The sequence below is a fragment of the Fukomys damarensis genome, unplaced genomic scaffold (genome assembly GCF_012274545.1).
Source record: "Fukomys damarensis isolate Sample0158 unplaced genomic scaffold, DMR_v1.0_HiC HiC_scaffold_18, whole genome shotgun sequence".
Classification (NCBI taxonomy): domain Eukaryota; kingdom Metazoa; phylum Chordata; class Mammalia; order Rodentia; family Bathyergidae; genus Fukomys; species Fukomys damarensis.
The window spans coordinates 41408695-41418091 of record NW_022900930.1 but is presented as its reverse complement, the minus strand read 5'-3'; the positions used below and the strand labels follow the sequence as shown (position 1 = coordinate 41418091).

General features: G+C 47.7%; 1 long non-coding RNA gene across 1 annotated transcript; it reads right to left on the bottom strand.

The window, feature by feature from the left end:
• Window positions 1-364: 364 nt before the first annotated feature.
• LOC104862572 lies at window positions 365-9367 on the bottom strand. The gene is made up of 3 exons (XR_780368.2): window positions 9010-9367; window positions 7996-8162; window positions 365-517 (listed from the first exon to the last, which is right to left on the bottom strand). It is a non-coding gene; the product is annotated as an uncharacterized LOC104862572 (long non-coding RNA).
• Window positions 9368-9397: the final 30 nt, after the last annotated feature.

Sequence of the window (9397 nt, the reverse complement as noted above, 5' to 3'; positions counted from 1 at the left end):
TTTTTTTTTTTTTTTTTTTTGCTTTTCAATGTTAAGTCCCAAAATAGCATATTTCCCCCAATTGCTTTACTGCTTTCAAGGCAATGAGAATGGTGCCTGGCATTGTGGGAGTTTAATGCAAATCACAGTGCAGTTGGCTGTGCTTCAAGATAACAAGAGTGCCTCGGAACGAGTGTTTATCAAGGACAGCCTGACAACCCCAAGGGTCTAAATTACCTTATATCTGCAGCAGTTCATTCAGTCTCCTGCCACCTTTCTGCAAGCCAAATGGACACAAAAGATTTATTTTATTGAAAGGAAAAACCAGGGTACAAAACAATTAAGTGCCTTCACAAAGGCCACTCGGCCTGACCAGGATGGGTCCTGAGTTTAGTGAGTTTGGTTTTCTGTTGCTGTATTACACCTCCCACTGAAGATTCCACTTTTCTCGAAGGTTGATTCTACTTCCAAGGTGCTTTCCTGATCATGGCACAGAGGTCGCTCAACAGCAGGCCATCTTTGTAGAAGAGGCTTTGACCTTGGTCATGGAGGAAGGAACAGCAAGGGCAAGCTTATCACAGTGAAATGTGAGTGTTTGGCCCTGGAGCATATGGGAATATGGGGGGGGGCAAGGGCAGGAGGGGGAGGGGGCCCTGAGTGAAGGAGGTGCTTCTCCCTTGTGTACACAGTGACTTAAAGTAGGTTCACTTCCTTTGGATCTGACCAGACCCCAGTGAGATATAGACATATACGATGAGGGCTGGCACTTTCCTTACTTTGCAGGTAAGTTGGCTAGTGTCCGATGATTAAGCCATCATCACACAGCTAGTATGTTAGAGCTACCTGGGAACTCTGGTCTGGAGGCACCACTGGGAGATTGTGTCTTGCTCACAGATGAATCTCAAGCATTAACTCTCCGTCATAAGGAGATGCTTAGAAAATGAAGTCCCCTTTTGGCCTCCCAAGAATAGTACCATAGAGATCAACACTACCCATTATTCTTTTTCTGCCAAAGGCTAAAGCTACATTATTAATAACAGGTTGGCTCACACATTTGCTTTCCCAGGCAAAGGAGTCTCCTCCCTAGATCTGACTTTTCCAAGAGAATCCAAAAAACAGAAGCTGGGAATATCTGTTCTCAGCTTTAAAAATCAGCTAGAGACCTCCTGGCACCCAGAGACAGAAGGCCTTTCCCCAAAGGCATTCTTGCACAAAAGTCCCCCCTCCCGTGTCCCTACCCCCATTGCACGTCAATGGAGAGTCACCTCTGCCTAGCACCCCTTCATTACCACAGCAGCCAGCCCTCCAGCCCACACCTCTGGCCTTCTTAGCAAGCAGCGTCTCCCTCAGCAGAGACTGAGGCCATCATGTGGGCAGTCAAATGCAGGTCTAAGGGAAGGGAAAGCCTGAGTAGTTCCTAGGAGGCAGTGACAGCCAGCAACGGTGGCTTCAAGGTGCCCTGCTCCCCCAGCATTGAGCTTAGCCCTGCAGCAGCAGAGGTGGGAGGTGGCAGCAGGGAACCTCACTGCTGCAAGTTGAAACAGGACTCCCCGCCTCCCCTCTCAGCAGCAAGGCTTTAAATAGGATTAATGAGCGAGAACATTCTAAACACTGCTCTGAGAGGTTCCAGAACAAGCAGCCGGCTACTTCCTCCCAAGCTGCCATTTTGGATGAGTTCCCCTGGCTGTTTCCCTCTAACTTCTACTTCAGGCTTTTGCATCCCGCTTGGTGGCCCAGCTCTGCTCTAAATTTAACCTTGAGATTTCAAGGACAAGATGAAGTCCTATTGTCCTCCCAGGAGCCTGCTTTGACCTCTAGGAATACCAGCTTCTTTCATTTAGATGAATTATCTCCTATGATCAAATCTGGAGAGCTTGGGGAGAGGTGGGGGGCTGGGAAGGAGGCAACATTGAGCTGCCAGTCTTGCACATGTTGGTGGGAAGTGCTTGATTTTATAGTGATCACCACTCCTTAGAATTGTGGTGGGTGCTGTTTTAGTCCTCCCTATTATTTTCCTATGTCCATCCCCCAGAATGATGTCATTAACATCATTGAAGAGGTCAGGAGACAGAGTATTAAGAGGCAGGAGACTGGGCCAAGGTTATACAGCTACTACATACAGATTTCAAATCTGTGTCTCCCACACCTGGTCTATAGGCGCAAAGTATTGTTCTTTTTCTGTTACATCATGCTGGGTGGGCTTTAGGTCAAATCTTGAGGTCATTTCTGATAGGGTTCTGATTTGGAAAAGCGGGTGGCAAAGAGACAAGTCTCACTGTGCAGTTCAGGCTGGCCTTGAACTTGCAGCGATTCTCCTGCCTCAACCTCCTGAGTGCTGGGATTACTGGTGTGTGTCACCATGCCCGGCTAACAATTGCCATTTAGAAAGGGTTTTTCAGGCTTGTTGTGGTGCTGCGTGCCTGTAATCCTAGCACTCAGGAGGCTGAAACAGGAGGATTGCTATGAGTTCAAGGCCAACCTGGACTACATAGTGAGTTCAATACCAGCCTAAACTACATAGCAAGACCCTATCTCAAAACAAAACAAAACAAAAAAAAAAAGAAAGAAAGAGGGGGAGAGAGATTGAGAGAGAGAGGTTTTCTCTCCATTTCTCACCGTGTTAAGCCCTTTATAACAGCACCCCATTTGACCAGCACAGAGTACTGAGGCAGATATCGTTATTCCTCCAATCCACAGGAAATGGTTCCAGCATACCCAAATCCACAGATGCTTAAGTCCTTCACATAAAATGGTATAATCTTTGCACATAGCTTTGGCACACCCTTCTGTAGACTTTAAAACTTCTCTAGATGACTTACACACTTAGTATAATGTACAGGCTATAGAAATAGTTTTTATACATTATTGTTTAGCAAATAACAGGAAAACATAATCAGTACATGTATGACACAGATATATTTTTTTTCAATGCTGAAGCTCAAACCTAAGGACTTACAATTGTTAGGCAAAGTGTGGTATCACTGAGGTATACCCTCAGCCTCACAACTTTTAAAAATATTTTCAGTCCAGGGATTGAAGCTGCAGATAACCAAGAACAACAACACTGTATCACCAGGAAGCCTCCAGCTAACTAATGCTACTTCACAATTTTGTCTCCACTGAACCTTGAAGGCAAAATCAGTCAACCCTATCCAAGAGCCTCTCCTGGACAGACTACTCAACACACTCTCCTTTTCTGACTCTCTTTTTCCTAAAATTGTTGGGAAAATGCTGGGGAGTGACCTCAGAGATTGACCTGCCACAGGAATTTCCCTGCCTCTTTCTCTTCCTCCCTGATTTTGCAGGTGATCACCTTGAGTCCACGTGGCGAAGACTATAGTTCAGGTTGGGAATCCAAGTGAAATTTATGAGTACCAAGTGGAGAATTTGAGATGCTGAGGAGAGAGAGTGCAGTTAACACCAGAAGGCTGCAGAGAATGGAGAGAGACCGAGGGGCTCGGGATCTGGAGGGCTCAGTTAGCAAGCTGTGCAGGCCAGCAGGAGCCCAGCCATATCCCAAACACCAGCTCGTGACTCTTCAACCGTCAGAAAAAAAGTCCTCTCTACCTAGGACTCCAGGAGCAGTGCCCTGGGACACCACGCCTGAGTAAATGAGTAAATTAAATTGCAGCACACAGGGCCTCCAAAGCCTCTGCTATTTTTCTCTTCTCCCTAGGGGAGGAAATGAACGTGCCACGTTCCCCATAGGAGAGCCAAGTGGTTTCCCAGAAGCCATGGTCTCATGTGCTCTATTTGTTTAAATGAGTTTAGGGCTCTGAGCAAATGCAAGCATGACAGGGCCCATTTGCAAAGGGTCATGCCAACTCTGTTTTGTCTGTGTGCCTTTCCCCAGCCCTGGGGAGAAATTAGCCTGAAGTCAATTAGTCCATTAGTCACCAACCATGTGCTCAAGAGCAGGCTGGGTGCTATTAAGGATACAGAAAAATAAGAGGTGGTCTTTGCCCTAATTTATCACTAAATGTTTGCTGAGCACCTGCCATTTGTCCAGTATTGAGCTATTAAATCTCATAGCAAAGTAAAATTTGTCCACCTGAAACAACTGTACACAAGCTACACACTGCACAAAAAAGTAATGGAGGGCAGGATAGGGAAATGCTATTCAAGAGGACATCTGTGGGGTGTGGTGGGAGATAAAGGAGGACTTCAAGAAAGCCTTGCAAGACCACTCTGAAGTTCCAGCTTGAAGGATGGTGAGGGTAGGGATGAGGAAGTGACCTCCACAGGGCTGGGGAGACAATTGGGTGCTCTGGGTTGACCATGACAGGGAGAGACCCATCCTGGGCAAGTGGGAGGATTTGAGAGCTGAGCTAAGCAGTGTAAATGTGGCGGTAGAGGGGGAACCTATTTTATATGTGTGCTCACTGTGGCCCTGGAAGACTCTCATTTATGGGGTGGGTAGAGTTGACAGGAGTCGATGCAGAAGAGACTGGCTAGAGGGAGAGAGAGCAAAGGCTCAGGCAGGCCTGAATTCCCATTCTTTTTCCTCTGCTTACTAATGGTGAGAGCTACTTCTAGGATTGTTAAATAAGATACTGTTAAATAAGATAAAGTGTCCATTGGAGATTTGTGACTGTTAGTTCTCTCCGGGGTGTTTCTCTTTCTCCCCCAACTTTCTTCTTCTTCGTGTGTGTACGTGTGTGTTGTCAGAGTAATGAAGACTGAAACCAGGGCCTTTAAACTAAGCTGCATCCTCAGATCTTTTTATGTTTTATATTTTAAATCAGGCTCTCACTAAGTCACTTGCTTTGGTTAGGCTTGAGCTTGCGATCCTCCTCCCTCAGCCTGCCAGAGCACTGGGATAAAAGTGTGTGCCTCTAACCCAGCTGCAGGACTTGCCCCTTCTTGAATTCACAGGTGAGATGCACAGGTGCATCCCAACATCTGTTCTAGCCCCAAGCAATTGCACAAACCAAGGAGGATGATTTAATCGAATCTGCCGATGACTGCTGGTTGATGTGGCCAAGCCTGCTCTGTGACAGCTCAAGGCCTTCCAGGAAAGGTTTTTCAATCCTAGGAAGATGATGCAGGAACAAAGAACCTTTATTCCTCGGCCCACTGCTGGTTCTGTGTGACAGGACTGATAGCTCCAGTCTGCCCCCACCAAGCAACCATGCTCAGGGTAAATCTCATGCTCCCAGGACAGCTGAACAGAGGGAAAGACCCAAGCCCTGTGCTATTGTGAAGCCAAGGTATGAATACTGCTGGGAGCCGATATCTGAAGTTCTTAACTCTGCAGATCTATTCTGTCCTAGTTTAGGCTGGTTTGAGCTGGCCTTTCTGTTACTTATAAATAGAAACATCCTCATGGTTCAGTTTTAGGCCAACTTGTCAAAACCACAGAAGAGGTGAATTTGAGTACAGATTCTGGGCTAGGACCTTCCTAAGATTGGATGTTGAATTAGAAATAGTCTTTGATAGCCCATTACAAGTGGGGGGTTCAATCCCAAACACTTCCTAATTATTTCTCTTTAGTGTAGTTCAAAAGTAGTTTAGTTCAAGACTCTGGGAATATCTCAGGAGTCTTGGGGCAAAGCCCACCCATGTCAGAAGTCTGTGACTGTCATTTGAGCCCTGGTACTGCACTGGACAAGTCGGATGGATCACTATACTCTGCCTGCCTGCAGCTAGGGGTGCAAAATCCAGCCACAGTCATGCACTGCATCAGTGACAAAGTTTTGAAAGACAAACCAAAACCTCGGGCCATTAAACTCTGGTGTCCCAGCTCCAGTGAAGCTGCCCCTCCACCCTACTTGGTGAGCTCTGGAGAATGACCTCAGGACCATTGCACTGAGCTACATTCCCAGTCCTTTTTCCATTTCTTTATTTTGATAGGGGTCTCACCAAATTGCTAAGTTGCCCAGGCTGGGCTGAAACTTTCGATCCTTTTGCCAGTCTCCCAGAGTGCTGGGAGTACAGGCATGGCCACCACACCCTCTCTGAGCTGATTCTTATCTTGCTCTGTGACACAGTCATTCTTGCATTGGAAGAGTGAGGCAGACACATTTCCTAAAGTAGGGTGAGCATCTAAGAGTAGTGGAGTCATCACTGGGTAGGAATTCTGATGTCAGCAAGTTCTCCCAGGACACCTAAGAGTGCCTCTTCCCTCTAGGGCTTCTCTAGCCTGAATTCCAGTTGAGTTCCTAGAATGAATTTACCAATAATAAAGCTAGTGATGATGATAAGCAATTCCTTGAAGTCAGGCAATACTTTCTAGGAAATTAGAAGTACTGTTTGCATTTATCTCCTTTATCTTTAGAGCACTGAGAGAAGGCAGGGACAAGGTGTTTCTCCCAGTCAAAGCAGGGTTTAGTGAAGCTCAGAGACAGGAGGGGTGAGATGGCCCAGCACTTACAGATCTGAAAAGTGAATTCTGGTTACAGAGCTGCACAGCTGGAGCAACTCCAAGGGGACTGTTTCGTCGCTGTTATTTTTGTGGTTGCTGCTGCTGTTTTTGTTGGTCTGTGTGCTGGGAATTGAATCCAGAGCCTTCACACTGAGCTACATACCCGGCTCTTTTTTAATTTTTTTTTTTTTTTGTATGGGGGACCAAACTCTGGACCTTGCACTTTGCACTTTCATGGCAGGCAGCAGAAGCACGGAGCTAAATTCCCTGCCCTAAATTTTTATTTTGACACAGAATTTCAATAATTTGCTAAGTTGCCCAGGCTGAAGCAAATAAACAAGGACTCAGGATGTAGCTCAGTATGAAGACCCTGGGTTGGATTCCCAGTTACACACGCGCGTGCACACGCACACACACAGAGTGATATTTTCTAATTTTCATACCGCTTTCACTATAATTCTTATCTGTATCCACCACTGCAACGAGATTGATAGTGTAAATATTATTAGACCCCTGTTACTGAGGAGCCTTCATCCTAGGGATGAAGGAGATTACGAGCGAGAGCAGTAGGCAACGCAACTCAAGGGATGACCAGAAGAGGGGGGCCAGGAATGGTTACAAGAATACACTTTCCAGACCCCAGTCAGGCAATGGTGAGCCTGAGAGATGCAGAGACCCACGTGGGACACTGTCTCAGGAGCCTAGGTACCAGGAAGGGCAGCGCACTTTCATAGACCATGGAGGGGAGGAGCCAGGTTGAGAGTTGGTGTGTGTGTGTGTGTGTGTGTGTGTGTGTGTGTGTGTGTGGAGGGGAGGGCGAGACGTGCATCCATTGCAGTACCATATCCCACTGCTGAATCAGGCACGATTTATGGCTTTGTCCTGCTGGAGATCACGTTCCCAGCTGGCGCCTTTCTACTCACAGACACACGTGTGCACACACATACACACAACCACATTACACAAGAGCTGTACCATCAGCCACGGGCCTCCTCCCTCCGTTCTTCATCCTTACACTCATCCTCAATCTCAGTGCACCCCACTTTGTCCCTGAAACGTCTCTTCCCGAAGGTGTTCCTTTTACTCTATGGTATATCTCAGTTCCGCCCTCCACACACACACCAACACACTGCCCACACCAGCCTGACTCAATCACTCCAGCGCTGCAGATCACACCCAGTCCTCCTACCCAGAGCACCTCTGACAGATGTGTCACCCAGCAGGAGAGCCTTGAAGAGCATCTCACCCTGGCTACTTGCAGATGAGGAAACTGAGGCCTTGCCAGGGATATGACTTGTCCAAAGCGTATAAATAGCTAATGACAGGGTCAGAACCAGAAGACACCCAGGATCCTTTCTTTACCTGGAGAAGGCACAAAAAGGAGTTTGACCAAAGTTTGGGGTCCACTGATCCCTTACTCTACCTCCTAAGAGTCTACTGTTACCTTGGGGCGCAGAATGTGGAATCAGTGTCCACTCATTCAGCAAAAATTCCTGAGACACTCCCATCACTGTGAGCGAGCACACCCATGCTGTGTCCGTGACTGGGATACGGGACATCTGGGGCTCTCCAGGAAGGAGGTTGTGCGAGGATGACCAGAGAAGCGGGGTGAAGACTGTACTTTAGACCTCAGACTTTGGAGGGAGAGCTACCTGAGCAGGGGGAGATCTCTTCAGGTGGAGGGACAGGCACACAAGAAGGCGAGGCAGCAGTGTCCCGTGGCAAAGGCTGAGCGCTCTGAGTCCACATCGAAGCTGTAGGGCTGTAGTTGCTACCATGTGTAAGTACTTTGCGTAAGCCAGGGATTCTCACAACAAACCTATAACCCAGGAATTCATTCATTTAACAAAAAAATGTACGGACTGTCTACTATATGTGCAAGTTCCAGGTGTTGGGGAGACATCTATGAACAGAACAGACCAAGTCCTCAGCCATGAACCAAAGAGAACAAATCCCTCCCCCCGCCCCCAGGAGTTCATGTTCTGGGACATATCACCTTGATGCACAAATGAAAAAGCTGGGGTACAGGGAGATTAAAGCACTGCCCTCTGAGGCAAGAGAATCACAAGCTCAAGCCCACCTTTCATGCTTAGAGAGACCCTGTCCCAAAATTTTAAAAGAAAATTGAAAAGGTTGAGGTTACAACTCAGTATTAAAGCCCTGAGTTCAATTCTCAGTCCAAAAAATAAATAAATAAATACATAAATTGTGTTTGCTTCAGCAGCACATATACACAAAATAAATAAATAATGAAAATAAAACAAAAAGCAAAGTCTACCTGTGTTCTTAAACCCTTTGCTGTGCCGCCTTTCAGGAGGCCTGGAACTGAAGGTTCCAGGTTGAGTCCAGAAGGCATCAAGAATCTCCTGTAGGGTTTTGAGAGGGACGTGGCAGAAACAAATGACTCCACTCTCTGGGCCGTCTTTCCCCATTTTTCCATTCCCTCCCTTTCTCCTCTGTCTCCATAATCCTAATCTCAGCTCTGGGGCACCTGACACCCCCGCCATCCCACCGGCCCATTAACTAAGCCTTTGTCCTCGGGTCCCAACTTGGATGACCCTTCCCGGCCCCACTGCTGGACGTTAAAAATGATGGAGAAAGAGAAAATGAGGCTGGTAGTCTGGGTGGGATGCACAGCTGTACAGGAAGCAGGCCCTCGCCCTCACCTGAAACTCTGCCCCTGTGACTGAGGTGGAAAGGCTGATTTGAAATTGGGGGCAGGAGCGCGGAGGTTCTGGACCAGTCTGGGAACCCCGATGCGGCAAAGAAAACCCCCACCTTGGTCCTAGAACAGAGAAGTCCAGCCTTTCCGGGCAGGAGGTGGGGAAAGGGGAAGGGAAACTGGTGAGTTAGAGGAAGGGGTAGTCCAGGAGCGGGGTGCACAGAAAGGGGAGCAGGAGAGGAAAGGTGGAATGGAAAACCGAAGGAGAGAGAAGGGAGCGCAGATAAGGAAAGGGCAAGAGCGAGACAGGCAAAGTCAGGGGAGACAGACTGAGCTCGCGCGCCGCCGGGCTGAGTCTGCTGGAAGCCAGCGCGGAGTGAAGGGGCAGCCGG